General features: G+C 43.6%; 1 long non-coding RNA gene across 12 annotated transcripts in view; it reads right to left on the bottom strand.

The window, feature by feature from the left end:
- LOC307185334 overlaps positions 1–19,895 on the bottom strand; it is a 3,778,167-nt gene that overhangs the window by 3,145,280 nt on the left and 612,992 nt on the right. Inside the window, exon 2 of one of the 12 annotated variants that reach the window (XR_013827998.1) lies at positions 6,755–6,836. The exons of the other annotated variants lie outside the window; for them this stretch is intronic. This is a non-coding gene — a long non-coding RNA (uncharacterized lncRNA). The remainder of the gene's footprint in view (positions 1–6,754; positions 6,837–19,895) is intronic. 12 annotated transcript variants of the gene reach the window in all.

Below are 19,895 nucleotides of genomic sequence, written 5' to 3'. Positions count from 1 at the left end.
GTATGCGTTTTTTCCTGAATATATTCAGGAAAAAACGCATACGCCCTTTTTGGCCAACCAAGCAAGCTTGCAAAGGAAATCTGCACTACAATGAAGTCTCACTTCCCCCCAGTCAAAAGGGCCATCTGAAAAAAGTGTAAAATCCAGAAAGGCAGGACAGGCCATGGAGAACTGGGAGCCTTGTTATGCTGATGGGCGGGATGTAAATTGCCAACAGACACTCGGGAGAAGTGTATGGTGTTTCCTGAAACATCGAAAAAACAAAGCAACAGAGCCTAGGGCACTTCCACTTATGGTCCTATAGCTTAGGGAAATTAAAATCAAAAAGACACAGCCACCCCAAAGTTTGGGACGCCTCTGTTTACAAGAACCTCGTTTACCGTACAAGTTCAATATCACAGAAAGTGAAAAATGGATAAAGAACTTGTGGTACTTACGTACAATGCAGTATCACTCAGCAATGAAATCTATGTCATCAGGCCCGTAGCAGCATAATGAGTGGATTCAGGTACGATGATTCTAACTGAAATAAGTCACACAGAAAAAGAAACATCATAAGATATCACTAAAACACGGAATGTAAACTTGGCTACACAGGAACTCAATTCCAAAACAGAACAGGGTCTCAAATTTAGAAAACCAACTTATGCTTGCTTAAGGGGAAAGGTGAGTTGGGGTGCTGCATAAAACCAGAGATTGAAATGAGCACAGATAAAGTTCCTTAAGCCAAATATGGAATAGAAAAGAGCTACTCCTTGCTCAACGAAATGGACACAACATCCCAAATTAAACGCCTAAGAATGTACCTGACTAGTAAGTATCTTAAAACCTATGGATTGCTATGCCTCCAAAAGAGAATCAAGCATGTGTACAGGGGCATAAACGCAGCAGTGATAGGATTGGAGAGGTTCGGTGAGCAAATGAAGACCCTTTGAAGTCATATTGCATGGTACCCATTCCACGGGTCTCAACTCTCCAGGTTTAAGGTATTCTTCCTTCAGCTAAAACATGCATGTGGAACCCAGAGTATGATCAACCGTGTGAACGGGAGACGTGTTCAAATATATCTCAGTTTTCCTCCCCTGGTACTCGGGTGCAACATTCCAGACGCTTTATTAACACTCTCCCCACTTGGAGAGTCAGCGCCTTTAACCTCCTGTTTGGCCCAGTGTGCAATTTCTGCTGAAGATGAACAGGAATAGCGAGAACCAATGAGAGACTAGCTGGAGGTGTCTGGACGGGCAAATTTAACTCTCATTTCCCACCAGGAAGAGGAATTAACCAAAGGCTCAGCGTGCCATGCCGGAAGCAGATTAGGGCCTGAAGCCATCCTGCGGTGTTGCGGCCAGCTCATAAGAAAGCGAGTTGAAGAAAGGAGCTCAGGGACACTGTAATTCACAAACCTGCAGAGTTATAAATGACAGCTATCGTCCAAAAATATACTGAAGTAAGGCTGCCAAGAGGACTTGAAAGCAGGGCAGAATTGCAGGAAACCAATTTCAGGAGGTAGACTGGAATTGCATTGAAAGCATAGGAAAAGAGGCAGAACGTCCGCAATGATGCACTTGGCCAAAAAGGGCGTATGCGATTTATCCTGAATATATTCATGAAAAAACTCATACGCCCTTTTTGGCCAACCAAGCAAGCTTGCAAAGGAAATCTGCAGTACAATGAAGTCTCACTTCCCCCCGGTCAAAAGGGCCATCTGAAAAAAGTGTAAAATCCAGAAAGGCAGGACAGGCCATGGAGAACTGGGAGCCTTGTTATGCTGATGGGCGGGATGTAAATTGCCAACAGACACTCGGGAGAAGTGTATGGTGTTTCCTGAAACATCTAAAAAACAAAGCAACAGAGCCTAGGGCACTTCCACTTATGGTCCTATACCTTAGGGAAATTAAAATCAAAAAGACACAGCCACCCCAAAGTTTGGAACGGCTCTGTTTACAAGAACCTCGTTTACCGTACAAGTTCAATATCACAGAAAGTGAAAAATGGATAAAGAACTTGTGGTACTTACGTACAATGCAGTATCACTCAGCAATGAAATCTATGTCATCAGGCCCGTAGCAGCATAATGAGTGGATTCAGGTACGATGATTCTAACTGAAATAAGTCACACAGAAAAAGAAACATCATAAGATATCACTAATACACGGAATGTAAACTTGGCTACAGAGGAACTGAATTCCAAAACAGAACAGTGTCTCAAATTTAGAAAACCAAGTTATGCTTGCTTAAGGGGAAAGGTGAGTTGGGGTGCTGCATAAAACCAGAGATTGAAATGAGCACAGATAAAGTTCCTTAAGCCAAATATGGAATAGACAAGAGCTACTCCTTGCTCAACGAAATGGACTCAACACCCTTTATTAAATGCCTAAGAATGTACCTGACTAGTAAGTATCTTAAAACCTATGGATTGCTATGTCTCCGAAAGAGAATCAAGCATGTGTACAGGGGCATAAACGCAGCAGTGATAGGATTGGAGAGGTTCGGTGAGCAAATGAAGACCCTTTGAAGTCATATTGCATGGTACCCATTACACGGGTCTCAACTCTCCAGGTTTAAGGTATTCTTCCTTCAGCTAAAACATGCATGTGGAACCCAGAGTATGATCAACCGTGTGAACGGGAGACGTGTTCAAATATGTCTCAGTTTTCCTCCCCTGGTACTCGGGTGCAATATTCCAGACGCTTTACTAACACTCTCCCCACTTGGAGAGTCAGCGCCTTTAACCTCCTGTTTGGCCCAGTTTGCAATTTCTGCGGAAGATGAACAGGAATAGGCAGAACCAATGAGAGACTAGCTGGAGGTGTCTGGACGGGCAAATTTAACTCTCATTTCCCACCAGTAAGAGGAATTAACCAAAGGCTCAGCGTGCCGTGCCAGAACCAGATTAGGGCCTGAAGCCATCCTGCGGTGTTGCGGCCAGCTCAAAAGAAAGCGAGTTGAAGAAAGGAGCTCAGGGGCACTGTAATTCACAAAACTGCAGAGTTATAAATGACAGCTACCGTCGAAAAATATACTGAAGTAAGGCTGCCAAGAGGACTTGAAAGCAGGGCAGAATTGCAGGAAACCAATTTCAGGAGGGAGACTGGAATTGCATTGAAAGCATAGGAAAAGAGGCAGAACGTCCACAATGATGCACTTGGCCCAAAAGGGCGTATGCGTTTTTTCCTGATTATATTCAGGAAAAAACGCATACGCCCTTTTTGGCCAACCAAGCAAGCTTGCAGAGGAAATCTGCACTACAATGAAGTCTCACTTCCCCCCGGTCAAAAGGGCCATCTGAAAAAAGTGTAAAATCCAGAAAGGCAGGACAGGCCATGGAGAACTGGGAGCCTTGTTATGCTGATGGGCGGGATGTAAATTGCCAACAGACACTCAGGAGAAGTGTATGGTGTTTCCTGAAACATCTAAAAAACAAAGCAACAGAGCCTAGGGCACTTCCACTTATGGTCCTATAGCTTAGGGAAATTAAAATCAAAAATACACATCCACCCCAAAATTTGGGACCTCTGTTTACAAGAACCTCGTTTACCGTACAAGTTCAATATCACAGAAAGTGAAAAATGGATAAAGAAGTTGTGGTATTTACTTACAAAGCAATATCACTCAGCAATGAAATCTATGTCATCAGGCCCTTAGCAGCACAATGAGTGGATTCAGCTATGATGATTCTAACTGAAATAAGTCACACAGAAAAAGAAACATCATAATATATCAGTAATACACGGAATGTAAACTTGGCTACACAGGAACTGAATTACAGAACAGAACAGGGTCTCAAATTTAGAAAACCAACTTATGCTTGCTTAAGGGTAAAGGTGAGTTGGGGTGCTGCATAAAACCAGAGATCGAAATGAGCACAGATAAAGTTCCTTAAGCCAAATATGGAATAGACAAGAGCTACTCCTTGCTCAATGAAATGGACTCAACACCGCATTTTAAACGCCTAAGAATGTACCTGACTAGTAAGTATCTTAAAACCTATGGATTGCTATGTCTCCGAAAGAGAATCAAGCATGTGTACAGGGGCATAAACGCAGCAGTGATAGGATTGGAGAGGTTCGGTGCACAAATGAAGACCCTTTGAAATCATATTGCATGGTACCCATTCCACGGGTTTCAACTACCCAGGTTTAAGGTATTCTTCCTTCAGAGAAAACATGCATGTGGAACCTAGAGTATGATCAACCAAGTGATCGGGAGACGTGTTCAAATATGTCTCAGTTTTCGTACCCTGGTACTGGGGTGCAACATTCCAGACGCTTTACTAACACTCTCCCGACTTGGAGAGTCAGTCCCTTTAACCTCCTGTTTGGCCCAGTTTGCAATTTCTGCGGAAGATGAACAGGAATAGCGAGAACCAATGAGAGACTACCTGGAGGTGTCTGGACGGGCAAATTTAACTCTCATTTCCCACCAGGAAGAGGAATTAACCAAAGGCTCAGCGTGCCGTGCCGGAACCAGATTAGGGCCTGAAGCCATCCTGCAGTGTTGCGGCCAGCTCACAAGAAAGCGAGTTGAAGAAAGGAGCTCAGGGGCACTGTAATTCACAAACCTGCAGAGTTATAAATGACAGCTATCGACCAAAAATATACTGAAGTAAGGCTGCCAAGAGGACTTGAAAGCGGGGCAGAATTGCAGGAAACCGATTTCAGGAGGTAGACTGGAATTGCATTGAAAGCATAGGAAAAGAGGCAGAACGTCCACAATGATGCACTTGGCCAAAAAGGGCGTATGCGTTTTTTCCTGAATATATTCAGGAAAAAACGCATACGCCCTTTTTGGCCAACCAAGCAAGCTTGCAAAGAAATCTGCACTACAATGAAGTCTCACTTCCCCCCGGTCAAAAGGGCCATCTGAAAAAAGTGTAAAATCCAGAAAGGCAGGACAGGCCATGGAGAACTGGGAGCCTTGTTATGCTGATGGGTGGGATGTAAATTGCCAACAGACACTCGGGAGAAGTGTATGGTGTTTCCTGAAACATCGAAAAAACAAAGCAACAGAGCCTAGGGCACTTCCACTTATGGTCCTATAGCTTAGGGAAATTAAAATCAAAAAGACACAGCCACCCCAAAGTTTGGAACGGCTCTGTTTACAAGAACCTCGTTTACCGTACAAGTTCAATATCACAGAAAGTGAAAAATGGATAAAGAACTTGTGGTACTTACGTACAATGCAGTATCACTCAGCAATGAAATCTATGTCATCAGGCCCATAGCAGCATAATGAGTGGATTCAGGTACGATGATTCTAACTGAAATAAGTCACACAGAAAAAGAAACATCATAAGATATCACTAATACACGGAATGTAAACTTGGCTACAGAGGAACTGAATTCCAAAACAGAACAGGGTCTCAAGTTTAGAAAAGCAACTTATGCTTGCTTATGGGGAAAGGTGAGTTGGGGTGCTGCATAAAACCAGAGATTGAAATGAGCACAGATAAAGTTCCTTAAGCCAAATATGGAATAGACAAGAGCTACTCCTTTCTCAACGAAATGGACTCAACACCCCATATTAAACGCCTAAGAATGTACCTGACTAGTAAGTATCTTAAAACCTATGGATTGCTATGTCTCCAAAAGAGAGTCAAGCCTGTGTACAGGGGCGTAAACGCAGCAGTGATAGGATTGGAGAGGTTCAGTGAGCAAATGAAGACCCTTTGAAGTCATATTGCATGGTACCCATTCCACGGGTCTCAACTCTGCAGGTTTAAGGTATTCTTCCTTCACCTAAAACATGCATGTGGAACCCAGAGTATGATCAACCGTGTGAACGGGAGACGTGTTCAAATATGTGTCAATTCTTCTCCCCTGGTACTCGGGTGCAACATTCCAGACGCTTTACTAACACTCTCCCCACTTGGAGAGTCAGCGCCTTTAACCTCCTGTTTGGCCCAGTTTGCAATTTCTGCGGAAGATGAACAGGAATAGGGAGAACCAATGAGAGACTAGCTGGAGGTGTCTGGACGGGCAAATTTAACTCTCATTTCCCACCAGGAAGAGGAAATAACCAAAGGCTCAGTGTGCCGTGCCGGAACCAGATTAGAGCCTGAAGCCATCCTGCGGTGTTGCGGCCTGCTCAAAAGAAAGCGAGTTGAAGAAAGGAGCTCAGGGGCACTGTAATTCACAAACCTGCAGAGTTATAAATGACAGCTCTCGTCCAAACATATACTGAAGTAAGGCTGCCAAGAGGACTTGAAAGCGGGGCAGAATTGCAGGAAACCGATTTCAGGAGGTAGACTGGAATTGCATTGAAAGCATAGGAAAAGAGGCAGAACGTCCACAATCATGCACTTGGCCAAAAAGTGCGTATGCGTTTTTTCCTGAATATATTCAGGAAAACACGCATACGCCCTTTTTGGCCAACCAAGCAAGCTTGCAAAGGAAATCTGCACTACAATGAAGTGTCACTTCCCCCCGGTCAAAAGGGCCATCTGAAAAAAGTGTAAAATCCAGAAAGGCAGGACAGGCCATGGAGAACTGGGAGCCTTGTTATGCTGATGGGCGGGATGTAAATTGCCAACAGACACTCGGGAGAAGTGTATGGTGTTTCCTGAAACATCGAAAAAACAAAGCAACAGAGCCTAGGGCACTTCCACTTATGGTCCTATAGCTTAGGGAAATTAAAATCAAAGAGACACAGCCACCCCAAAGTTTGGGACGCCTCTGTTTACAAGAACCTCGTTTACCGTACAAGTTCAATATCACAGAAAGTGAAAAATGGATAAAGAACTTGTGGTACTTACGTACAATGCAGTATCACTCAGCAATGAAATCTATGTCACCAGGCCCGTAGCAGCATAATGAGTGGATTCAGGTACGATGATTCTAACTGAAATAAGTCACACAGAAAAAGAAACATCATAAGATATCACTAATACACAGAATGTAAACTTAGCTACACAGGAACTGAATTCCAAAACAGAACAGGGTCTCAAGTTTAGAAAAGCAACTTATGCTTGCTTAAGGGGAAAGGTGAGTTGGGGTGCTGCATAAAACCAGAGATTGAAATGAGCACAGATAAAGTTCCTTAAGCCAAATATGGAATAGACAAGAGCTACTCCTTGCTCAACGAAATGGACTCAACACCCCATATTAAACGCCTAAGAATGTACCTGACTAGTAAGTATCTTAAAACCTATGAATTGCTATGTCTCCAAAAGAGAATCAAGCCTGTGTACAGGGGCGTAAACGCAGCAGTGATAGGATTGGAGAGGTTCGGTGAGCAAATGAAGACCCTTTGAAGTCATATTGCATGGTACCCATTACACGGCTCTCAACTCTGCAGGTTTAAGGTATTCTTCCTTCAGCTAAAACATGCATGTGGAACCCAGAGTATGATCAACCGTGTGAACGGGAGACGTGTTCAAATATGTCTCAATTCTTCTCCCCTGGTACTTGGGTGCAACATTCCAGACGCTTTGCTAACACTCTCCCCACTTGGAGAGTCAGCGACTTTAACCTCCTGTTTTGCCCAGTTTGCAATTTCTGCGGAAGATGAACAGGAATAGGGAGAACCAATGAGAGACCAGCTGGAGGTGTCTGGACGCGCAAATTTAACTCTCATTTCCCACCAGGAAGAGGAAATAACCAAAGGCTCAGTGTGCCGTGCCGGAACCAGATTAGGGCCTGAAACCAACCTGCGGTGTTGCGGCCTGCTCAAAAGAAAGCGAGTTGAAGAAAGGAGCTCAGGGGCACTGTAATTCACAAACCTGCAGAGTTATAAATGACAGCTATCGTCCAAAAATATACTGAAGTAAGGCTGCCAAGAGGACTTGAAAGCGGGGCAGAATTGCAGGAAACCGATTTCAGGAGGTAGACTGGAGTTGCATTGAAAGCATAGGAAAAGAGGCAGAACGTCCACAATGATGCACTTGGCCAAAAAGGGCGTATGCGTTTTTTCCTGAATATATTCAGGAAAAAACGCATACGCCCTTTTTGGCCAACCAAGCAAGCTTGCAAAGGAAATCTGCACTACAATGAAGTCTCACTTCCCCCCGGTCAAAAGGGCCATCTGAAAAAAGTGTAAAATCCAGAAAGGCAGGACAGGCCATGGAGAACTGGGAGCCTTGTTATGCTGATGGGCGGGATGTAAATTGCCAACAGACACTCGGGAGAAGTGTATGGTGTTTCCTGAAACATCTAAAAAACAAAGCAACAGAGCCTAGGGCACTGCCACTTATGGTCCTATAGCTTAGGGAAATTAAAATCAAAAAGACACAGCCACCCCAAAGTTTGGGACGCCTCTGTTTACAAGAATCTCGTTTACCGTACAAGTTCAATATCACAGAAAGTGAAAAATGGATAAAGAACTTGTGGTACTTACGTACAATGCAGTATCACTCAGCAATGAAATCTATGTCATCAGGCCCGTAGCAGCATAATGAGTGGATTCAGGTACGATGATTCTAACTGAAATAAGTCACACAGAAAAAGAAACATCATAAGATATCACTAATACACGGAATGTAAACTTGGCTACACAGGAACTGAATTCCAAAACAGAACAGGGTCTCAAATTTAGAAAACCAACTTATGCTTGCTTAAGGGGAAAGGTGAGTTGGGGTGCTGCGTAAAACCAGAGATTGAAATGAGCACAGATAAAGTTCCTTAAGCCAAATATGGAATAGAGAAGAGCTACTCCTTTCTCAATGAAATGGACTCAACACCGCATAATAAACGCCTAAGAATGTACCTGACTAGTAAGTATCTTAAAACCTATGGATTGCTATGTCTCCGAAAGAGAATCAAGAATGTGTACAGGGGCATAAACGCAGCAGTGATAGGATTGGAGAGGTTCGGTGAGCATATGAAGACCCTTTGAAGTAGTATTGCATGGTACCCATTCCAAGGGTCTCAACTCTGCAGGTTTAAGGTATTCTTCCTTCAGGTAAAACATGCATGTGGAACCCAGAGTATGATCAACCGTGTGATCGGGAGACGTGTTCAAATATGTCTCAGTTTTCGTACCCTGGTACTCGGGTGCAACATTCCAGACGCTTTACTAACAGTCTCCCAACTTGGAGAGTCAGTCCCTTTAACCTCCTGTTTGGCCCAGTTTGCAATTTCTGCGGAAGATGAACAGGAATAGCGAGAACCAATGAGAGACTAGCTGGAGGTGTCTGGACGGGCAAATTTAACTCTCATTTCCCACCAGGAAGAGGAATTAACCAAAGGCTCAGCGTGCCGTGCTGGAACCAGATTAGGGCCTGAAGCCATCCTTCGGTGTTGCGGCCAGGTCACAAGAAAGCGAGTTGAAGAAAGGAGCTCAGGGGCACTGTAATTCACAAACCTGCAGAGTTATGAATGACAGCTATCGTCCAAAAATATACTGAAGTAAGGCTGCCAAGAGGACTTGAAAGCGGGGCAGAATTGCAGGAAACCGATTTCAGGAGGTATACTGGAATTGCATTGAAAGCATAGGAAAAGAGGCAGAACGTCCACAATGATGCACTTGGCCAAAAAGGGCGTATGCGTTTTTTCCTGAATATATTCAGGAAAAAACGCATACGCCCTTTTTGGCCAACCAAGCAAGCTTGCAAAGGAAATCTGCACTACAATGAAGTCTCACTTCCCCCCGGTCAAAAGGGCCATCTGAAAAAAGTGTAAAATAGAGAAAGGCAGGACAGGCCATGGAGAACTGGGAGCCTTGTTATGCTGATGGGCGTGATGTACATTGCCAACAGCCAATCTGGAGAAGTGTATGGTGTTTCCTGAAACATCTAAAAAACAAAGCAACAGAGCCTAGGGCACTTCCACTTATGGTCCTATAGCTTAGGGAAATTAAAATCAAAAAGACACAGCCACCCCAAAGTTTGGGACGCCTCTGTTTACAAGAACCTCCTTTACCGTACAAGTTGAATATCACAGAAAGTGAAAAATGGATAAAGAACTTGTGGTACTTATGTACAATGCAGAATCACTCAGCAATGAAATCTATGTCATCAGGCCCATAGCAGCATAATGAGTGGATTCAGGTACGATGATTCTAACTGAAATAAGTCACACAGAAAAAGAAACATCATAAGATATCACTAATACACAGAATGTAAACTTGGCTACACAGGAACAGAATTCCAAAACAGAACAGGGTCTCAAATTTAGAAAAGCAACTTATGCTTGCTTAAGGGTAAAGGTGAGTTGGGGTGCTGCATAAAACCAGAGATTGCCATGAGCATAGATAAAGTACCTTAAGCCAAATATGGAATACACAAGAGCTACTCCTTGCTCAATGAAATGGACTCAACACCCCATATTAAACGCCTAAGAATGTACCTGACTAGTAAGTATCTTAAAACCTATGGATTGCTATGTCTCCAAAAGAGAATCAAGCGTGTGTACAGGGGCGTAAACGCAGCAGTGATAGGATTGGAGAGGTTTGGTGAGCAAATGAAGACCCTTTGAAGTCATATTGCATGGTACCCATTCCACGGGTCTCAACTCTGCAGGTTTAAAGTATTCTTCCTTCAGCTAAAACATGCATGTTGAACCCAGAGTATGATCAACTGTGTGAACGGGAGACGTGTTCAAATATGTCTCAGTTTTTCTCCCCTGGTACTCGGGTGCAACATTCCAGACGCTTTATTAAAACTCTCCCCACTTGAAGAGTCAGCGCCTTTAACCTCCTGTTTGGCCCAGTTTGCAATTTCTGCGGAAGATGAACAGGAATAGCGAGAACCAATGAGAGACTAGCTGGAGGTGTCTGGACGGGCAAATTTAACTCTCATTTCCCACCAGGATGAGGAAATAACCAAAGGCTCAGCGTGCCGTGCCGGAACCAGATTAGGGCCTGAAGCCATCCTGCAGTGTTGCGGCCTGCTCAAAAGAAAGCGAGTTGAAGAAAGGAGCTCAGGGGCACTGTAATTCACAAACCTGCAGAGTTATAAATGACTGCTATCGTCCAAAAATATACTGAAGTAAGGCTGCCAAGAGGACTTGAAGGCGGGGCAGAATTGCAGGAAACCGATTTCAGGAGGTAGACTGGAATTGCATTTCAAGCATAGGAAAAGAGGCAGAACTTCCACAATGATGCACTTGGCCAAAAAGGGTGTATGCGTTTTTTCCTGAATATATTCAGGAAAAAACGCATACGCCCTTTTTGGCCAACCAAGCAAGCTTGCAAAGGAAATCTGCACTACAATGAAGTCTCACTTACCCCCGGTCAAAAGGGCTATCTGAAAAAAGTGTAAAATCCAGAAAGGCAGGACAGGCCATGGAGAACTGGGAGCCTTGTTATGCTGATGGGCGGGATGTAAATTGCCAACAGACACTCGGGAGAAGTGTATGGTGTTTCCTGAAACATCGAAAAAACAAAGGAACAGAGCCTAGGGCACTTCCACTTATGGTCCTATAGCTTAGGGAAATTAAAATCAAAAAGACACAGCCACCCCAAAGTTTGGGACGCCTCTGTTTACAAGAACCTCGTTTACCGTACAAGTTCAATATCACAGAAAGTGAAAAATGGATAAAGAACTTGTGGTACTTACGTACAATGCAGTATCACTCAGCAATGAAATCTATGTCATCAGGCCCGTAGCAGCATAATGAGTGGATTCAGGTACGATGATTCTAACTGAAATAAGTCACACAGAAAAAGAAACATCATAAGATATCACTAATACACAGAATGTAAACTTGGCTACACAGGAACTGAATTCCAAAACAGAACAGGGTCTCAAATTTAGAAAACCAACTTATGCTTGCTTAAGGGGAAAGGTGAGTTGGGGTGCTGCATAAAACCAGAGATTGAAATGAGCACAGATAAAGTTCCTTAAGCCAAATATGGAATAGACAAGAGCTACTCCTTGCTCAACGAAATGGACTCAACACCCCATATTAAACGCCTAAGAATGTACATGACTAGTAAGTATCTTAAAACCTATGGATTGCTATGTCTCCAAAAGAGAATCAAGCCTGTGTACAGGGGCGTAAACGCAGCAGTGATAGGATTGGAGAGGTTCCGTGAGCAAATGAAGACCCTTTGAAGTCATATTGCATGGTACCCATTCCACGGGTCTCAACTCTGCAGGTTTAAGGTATTCTTCCTTCAGCTAAAACATGCATGTGGAACCCAGAGTATGATCAACCGTGTGAACGGGAGACGTGTTCAAATATGTCTCAGTTCTTCTCCCCTGGTACTCGGGTGCAACATTCCAGACGCTTTACTAACACTCTCCCCACTTGGAGAGTCAGCGCCTTTAACCTCCTGTTTGGCCCAGTTTGCAATTTCTGCGGAAGATGAACAGGAATAGAGAGAACCAAAGAGATTAGCTGGAGGTGTCTGGACGGGCAAATTTAAGTCTCATTTCCCACCAGGAAGAGGAAATAACCAAAGGCTCAGCGTGCCGTGCCGGAACCAGATTAGGGCCTGAAGCCATCCTGCGGTGTTGTGGCCTGCTCAAAAGAAAGCGAGTTGAAGAAAGGAGCTCAGGGACACTGTAATTCACAAACCTGCAGAGTTATAAATGACAGCTATCGTCCAAAAATAGACTGAAGTAAGGCTGCCAAGAGGACTTGAAAGCGGGGCAGAATTGCAGGAAACCGATTTCAGGAGGTAGACTGGAATTGCATTGAAAGCATAGGAAAAGAGGCAGAACGTCCACAATGATGCACTTGGCCAAAAAGGGCGTATGCGTTTTTTCCTGAATATATTCAGGAAAAAACGCATACGCCCTTTTTGGCCAACCAAGCAAGCTTGCAAAGGAAATCTGCACTACAATGAAGTCTCACTTCCCCCCAGTCAAAAGGGCCATCTGAAAAAAGTGTAAAATCCAGAAAGGCAGGACAGGCCTTGGGGACCTGGGAGCCTTGTTATGCTGATGGGCGGGATGTAAATTGCCAACAGACACTTGGGAGAAGTGTATGGTGTTTCCTGAAACATCGAAAAAACAAAGCAACAGAGCCTAGGGCACTTCCACTTATGGTCCTATAGCTTAGGGAAATTAAAATCAAAAAGACACAGCCACCCCAAAGTTTGGAACGGCTCTGTTTACAAGAACCTCATTTACAGTACAATTTTAACATCGCAGAAAGTGAAAAATGGATAAAGAAGTTGTGGTATTTACTTACAAAGCAATATCACTCAGCAATGAAATCTGTGTCATCAGGCCCTTAGCAGCACAATGAGTGGATTCAGGTATGATGATTCTAACTGAAATAAGTCACACAGAAAAAGAAACATCATAAGATATCAGTAATACACGGAATGTAAACTTGGCTACACAGGAACTGAATTACAGAACAGAACAGGGTCTCAAATTTAGAAAACCAACTTATGCTTGCTTAAGGGTAAAGGTGAGTTGGGGTGCTGCATAAAACCAGAGATTGAAATGAGCACAGATAAAGTTCCTTAAGCCAAATATGGAATAGACAAGAGTTACTCCTTGCTCAACGAAATGGACTCAACACCGCATATTAAACGCCTAAGAATGTACCTGACTAGTAAGTATCTTAAAACCTATGGATTGCTATGTCTCCGAAAGAGAATCAAGCATGTGTACAGGGGCATAAACGCAGCACTGATAGGATTGGAGAGGTTCGTGAGCAAATGAAGACCCTTTGAAGTCATATTGCATGGTACCCATTCCACGGGTTTCAACTACCCAGGTTTAAGGTATTCTTCCTTCAGCTAAAACATGCATGTGGAACCTAGAGTATGATCAGCCATGTGATCGGGAGACGTGTTCAACTATGTCTCAGTTTTCCTCCCCTGGTACTCGGGTGCAACATTCCAGACGCTTTACTAACACTCTCCCCACTTGGAGAGTCAGTCCCTTTAACCTAGTGTTTGGCCCAGTTTGCAATTTCTGTGGAAGATGAACAGGAATAGCGAGAACCAATGAGAGACTAGCTGGAGGTGTCTGGATGGGCAAATTTAACTCTCATTTCCCACCAGGAAGAGGAATTAACCAAAGGCTCAGCGTGCCGTGCCAGAACCAGATTAGGGCCTGAAGCCATCTTGCGGTGTTGCGGCCAGGTCACAAGAAAGCGAGTTGAAGATATTAGCTCTGGGGCACTGTAATTCACAAAACTGCAGAGTTATAAATGACAGCTATCGTCCAAAAATATACTGAAGTAAGGCTGCCAAAAGGACTTGAAAGCGGGGCAGAATTGCAGGAAACCGATTTCAGGAGGTAGACTGGAATTGCATTGAAAGCATAGGAAAAGAGGCAGAACGTCCACAATGATGCACTTGGCCAAAAAGGGCGTATGCGTTTTTTCCTGAATATATTCAGGAAAAAACGCATACGCCCTTTTTCGCCAACCAAGCAATTTTGCAAAGGAAATCTGCACTACAATGAAGTCTCACTTCCCCCCGGTCAAAAGGGCCATCTGAAAAAAGTGTAAAATCCAGAAAGGCAGGACAGGCCATGGAGAACTGGGAGCCTTGTTATGCTGATGGGCGGGATGTAAATTGCCAACAACCACTTGGGCGAAGTGTATGGTGTTTCCTGGAACATCTAAAAAACAAAGCAACAGAACCTAGGGCAATTCCACTTATGGTCCTATAGCTTAGGGAAATTAAAATCAAAAAGACACAGCCACCCCAAAGTTTGGGACGCATCCGTTTACAAGAACCTCGTTTACCGTACAAGTTCAATATCACAGAAAGTGAAACATGGATAAAGAACATGTGGTACTTACGTACAATGCAGTATCACTCAGCAATGAAATCTATGTCATCAGGCCCTTAGCAGCACAATGAGTGGATTCAGGTACGATGATTCTAACTGAAATTATTCACACAGAAAAAGAAACATCATAAGATATCACTAATACACGGAATGTAAACTTGGCTACACAGGAACTGCATTCCAAAACAGAACAGGGTCTCAAATTTAGAAAACCAACTTATGCTTGCTTAAGGGGAAAGGTGAGTTGGGGTGCTGCATAAAACCAGAGATTGAAATGAGCACAGATAAAGTTCCTTAAGCCAAATATGGAATAGACAAGAGCTACTCCTTGCTCAACGAAATGGACTCAACACCCCATATTAAACGCCTAAGAATGTACCTGACTAGTAAGTATCTTAAAACCTATGGATTGTTATGTCTCCAAAAGAGAATCAAGCGTGTGTACAGGGGCATAAACGCAGCAGTGATAGGATTAGAGAGGTTCGGTGAGCAAATGAAGACCCTTTGAAGTCATATTGCATGGTACCCATTCCACGGGTTTCAACTCTCCAGGTTTAAGGTATTCTTCCTTCAGCTAAAACATGCATGTGGAACCCAGAGTATGATCAACCGTGTGAACGGGAGACGTGTTCAAATATGTCTCAGTTTTCCTCCCCTGGTACTCGGGTGCAACATTCCAGACGCTTTACTAACACTCTCCCTACTTGGAGAGTCAGTGACTTTAACCTCCTGTTTGCCCCAGTTTGCAATTTCTGCGGAAGATGAACAGGAATAGCGAGAACCAATGAGAGACTACCTGGAGGTGTCAGAACAGGCAAATTTAACTCTCATTTCCCACCAGGAAGAGGAATTAACCAAAGGCTCAGCATGCCATGCCGGAACCACATTAGGGCCTGAAGACATCCTGCAGTGTTGCGGCCAGGTCACAAGAAAGCGAGTTGAAGAAAGGAGCTCAGGGGCACTGTAATTCACAAACCTGCAGAGTTATAAATGACAGCTATCGTCCAAAAATAGACTGAAGTAAGGCTGCCAAGAGGACTTGAAAGCGGGGCAGAATTGCAGGAAACCGATTTCAGGAGGTAGACAGGAATTGCATTTCAAGCATAGGAAAAGAGGCAGAAAGTCCACAGTGATGCACTTGGACAAAAAGGACGTATGCGTTTTTTCCTGAATATATTCAGGAAAAAACGCATAAGCCCTTTTTGGCCAACCAAGCAAGCTTGCAAAGGAAATCTGCACTACAATGAAGTCTCACTTCCCCCCGGTCAAAAGGGCCATCTGAAAAAAGTGTAAAATCCAGAAAGGCAGGACAGGACATGGAGAACTGGGAGCCTTGTTATGCTGATGGGCGGGATCTAAATTGCCAATAGCCACTCCGGAGAAGCGTATGGTGTTTCCTGAAACATCTAAAAAACAAAGCAACAGAGCCTAGGGCACTTCCACTTATGGTCCTATAGCTTAGGGAAATTAAAATAAAAAAGACACAGCCACCCCAAAGTTTGGGACGCCTCTGTTTACAAGAACCTTGATTACCGTACAAGTTCAATATCACAGAAAGTGAAAAATGGATAAAGAAGTTGTGGTACTCATGTACAATGCAGTATCAATCAGCAATGAAATCTATGTCATCAGGCCCGTAGCAGCATAATGAGTGGATTCAGGTACGATGATTCTAACTGAAATAAGTACACACAGAAAAAGAAACATCATAAGATATCAGTAATACACGGAATGGAAACTTGGCTACACAGGAACTGCATTCCAAAACAGAACAGGGTCTCAAATTTAGAAAACCAACTTATGCTTGCTTAAGGGGAAAGGTGAGTTGGGGTGCTGCATAAAACCAGAGATTGAAATGAGCACAGATAAAGTTCCTTAAGCCAAATATGGAATAGACAAGAGCTACTCCTTGCTCAACGAAATGGACTCAACACCCCATATTAAACGCCTAAGAATGTACCTGACTAGTAAGTATCTTAAAACCTATGGATTGCTATGTCTCCAAAAGAGAATCAAGCGTGTGTACCCGGGCATAAACGAAGCAGTGATAGGATTGGAGAGGTTCGGTGAGCAAATGAAGACCCTTTGAAGTCATATTGCATGGTACCCATTCCACGGGTTTCAACTACCCAGGTTTAAGGTATTCTTCCTTCAGCTAAAACATGCATGTGGAACCTAGAGTATGATCAACCATGTGATCGGGAGACGTGTTCAAATATGTCTCAGTTTTCGTACCCTGGTACTCGGGTGCAACATTCCAGACGCTTTACTAACACTCTCCCCACTTGGAGAGTCAGTCCGTTTAACCTCCTGTTTGGCCCAGTTTGCAATTTCTGCGGAAGATGAACAGGAATAGCGAGAACCAATGAGAGACTAGCTGGAGGTGTCTGAACGGGCAAATTTAACTCTCATTTCCCACCAGGAAGAGGAATTAACCAAAGGCTCAGCGTGCCGTACCGGAACCAGATTAGGGCTTTAAGCCATCCTGCGGTGTTGCGGCCAGCTCAAAAGAAAGCGAGTTGAAGAAAGGAGCTCAGGGGCACTGTAATTCACAAACCTGCAGAGTTATAAATGACAGCTATCTCCAAAAATAGACTGAAGTAAGGCTGCCAAGAGGACTTGAAAGCGGGGCAGAATTGCAGGAAACCGATTTCAGGAGGTAGACTGGAATTGCATTGAAAGCATAGGAAAAGAGGCAGAACGTCCACAATGATGCACTTGGCCAAAAAGGGCGTATGCGTTTTTTCCTGAATATATTCAGGAAAAAACGCATACGCCCTTTTTGGCCAACCAAGCAAGCTTGCAAAGGAAATCTGCACTACAATGAAGTCTCACTTCCCCCCAGTCAAAAGGGCCATCTGAAAAAAGTGTAAAATCCAGAAAGGCAGGACAGGCCATGGAGAACTGGGAGCCTTGTTATGCTGATGGGCGGGATGTAAATTGCCAACAGACACTCAGGAGAAGTGTATGGTGTTTCCTGAAACATCTAAAAAACAAAGCAACAGAACCTAGGGCAATTCCACTTATGGTCCTATAGCTTAGGGAAATTAAAATCAAAAAGACACAGCCACCCCAAAGTTTGGAATGGCTCTATTTACAAGAACCTCGTTTACAGTACAAGTTCAACATTGCAGAAAGTGAAAAATGGATAAAGAAGTTGTGGTATTTACTTACAAAGCAATATCACTCAGCAATGAAATCTGTGTCATCAGGCCCTTAGCAGCACAATGAGTGGATTCAGTTATGATGATTCTAACTGAAATAAGTCACACAGAAAAAGAAACATCATAAGATATCAGTAATACACGGAATGGAAACTTGGCTACACAGAAACTGAATTACAGAACAGAACAGGGTCTCAAATTTAGAAAACCAACTTATGCTTGCTTAAGGGGAAAGGTGAGTTGGGGTGCTGCATAAAACCAGAGATTGAAATGAGCACAGATAAAGTTCCTTAAGCCAAATATGGAATAGACAAGAGCTACTCCTTGCTCAACGAAATGGACTCAACACCGCATATTAAACGCCTAAGAATGTACCTGACTAGTAAGTATCTTAAAACCTATGGATTACTATGTCTCCAAAAGAGAATCAAGCGTGTGTACAGGGGCATGAACGCAGCAATGATACGATTGGAGAGGTTCGGTGAGTAAATGAAGACCCTTTGAAGTTATATTGCATGGTACCCATTACACGGCTCTCAACTCTCCAGGTTTAAGGTATTCTTCCTTCAGCTAAAACATTCATGTGGAACCCAGAGTATGATCAACCATGTGAACGGGAGACGTGTTCAAATATGTCTCAGTTTTCGTACCCTGGTACTCGGGTGCAACATTCCAGACGCTTTACTAACACTCTCTAGACTTGGAGAGTCAGTCCCTTTAACCTGCTGTTTGGCCCAGTTTGCAATTTCTGCAGAAGATGAACAGGAATAGCGAGACCCAATGAGAGGCTAGCTGGAGGTGTCTGGACGGGCAAATTTAACTCTCATTTCCCACCAGGAAGAGGAATTAACCAAAGGCTCAGCATGCCGGTCCGGAACCAGATTAGGGCCTGAAGCCATCCTGCGGGGTTGCGGCCAGGTCACAAGAAAGCGAGTTGAAGAAAGGAGCTCAGGGGCACTGTAATGCACAAACCTGCAGAGTTATAAATGACAGCTATCGTCCAAAAATAGACTGAAGTAAGGCTGCCAAGAGGACTTGAAAGCGGGGCAGAATTGCAGGAAACCGATTTCAGGAGGTAGACAGGAATTGCATTGAAAGCATAGGAAAAGAGGCAGAACGTCCACAATGATGCACTTGGCCAAAAAGGGCGTATGCGTTTCTTCCTGAATATATTCAGGAAGAAACGCATACGCCCTTTTTGGCCAACCAAGCAAGCTTGCAAAGGAAATCTGCACTACAATGAAGTCTCACTTCCCCCCGGTCGAAAGGGCCATCTGAAAAAAGTGTAAAATCCAGAAAGGCAACAGGCCATGGAGAACTGGGAGCCTTGTTATTCTGATGGGCGGGATGTAAATTGCCAACAGACACTCGGGAGAAGTGTATGGTGTTTCCTGAAACATCTAAAAAACAAAGCAACAGAACCTAGGGCACTTCCACTTATGGTCCTATAGCTTAGGGAAATTAAAATCAAAAAGACACAGCCACCCCAAAGTTTGGGACGCCTCTGTTTACAAGAACCTCGTTTACAGTACAAGTTCAACATCACAGAAAGTGAAAAATGGATAAAGAAGTTGTGGTATTCACTTACAAAAAATATCACTCAGCAATGAAATCTGTGTCATCAGGCCCTTAGCAGCGCAATGTGTGGATTCATGTATGATGATTCTAACTGAAATAAGTCACACAGAAAAAGAAACATCATAAGATATCAGTAATACACGGAATGGAAACTTGGCTACACAGGAACTGAATTACAGAACAGAACAGGGTCTCAAATTTAGAAAACCAACTTATGCTTGCTTAAGAGGAAAGGTGAGTTGGGGTGCTGCATAAAACCAGAGATTGAAATGAGCACAGATAAAGTTCCTTAAGCCAAATATGGAATAGACAAGAGCTACTCCTTGCTCAACGAAATGGACTCAACACCGCATATTAAACGCCTAAGAATGTACCTGACTAGTAAGTATCTTAAAACCTATGGATTGCTATGTCTCCGAAAGAGAATCAAGCATGTGTACAGGGGCATAAACGCAGCAGTGATAGGATTGGAGAGGTTCGGTGAGCAAATGAAGACCCTTTGAAGTCATATT

Source organism: Stenella coeruleoalba, assembly GCF_951394435.1.
Source record: "Stenella coeruleoalba genome assembly, chromosome: 4".
Lineage (NCBI taxonomy): Eukaryota > Metazoa > Chordata > Mammalia > Artiodactyla > Delphinidae > Stenella > Stenella coeruleoalba.
The sequence above is the reverse complement of the archived record's forward strand: the minus strand, read 5'-3'. Positions and strand labels throughout refer to the sequence as shown.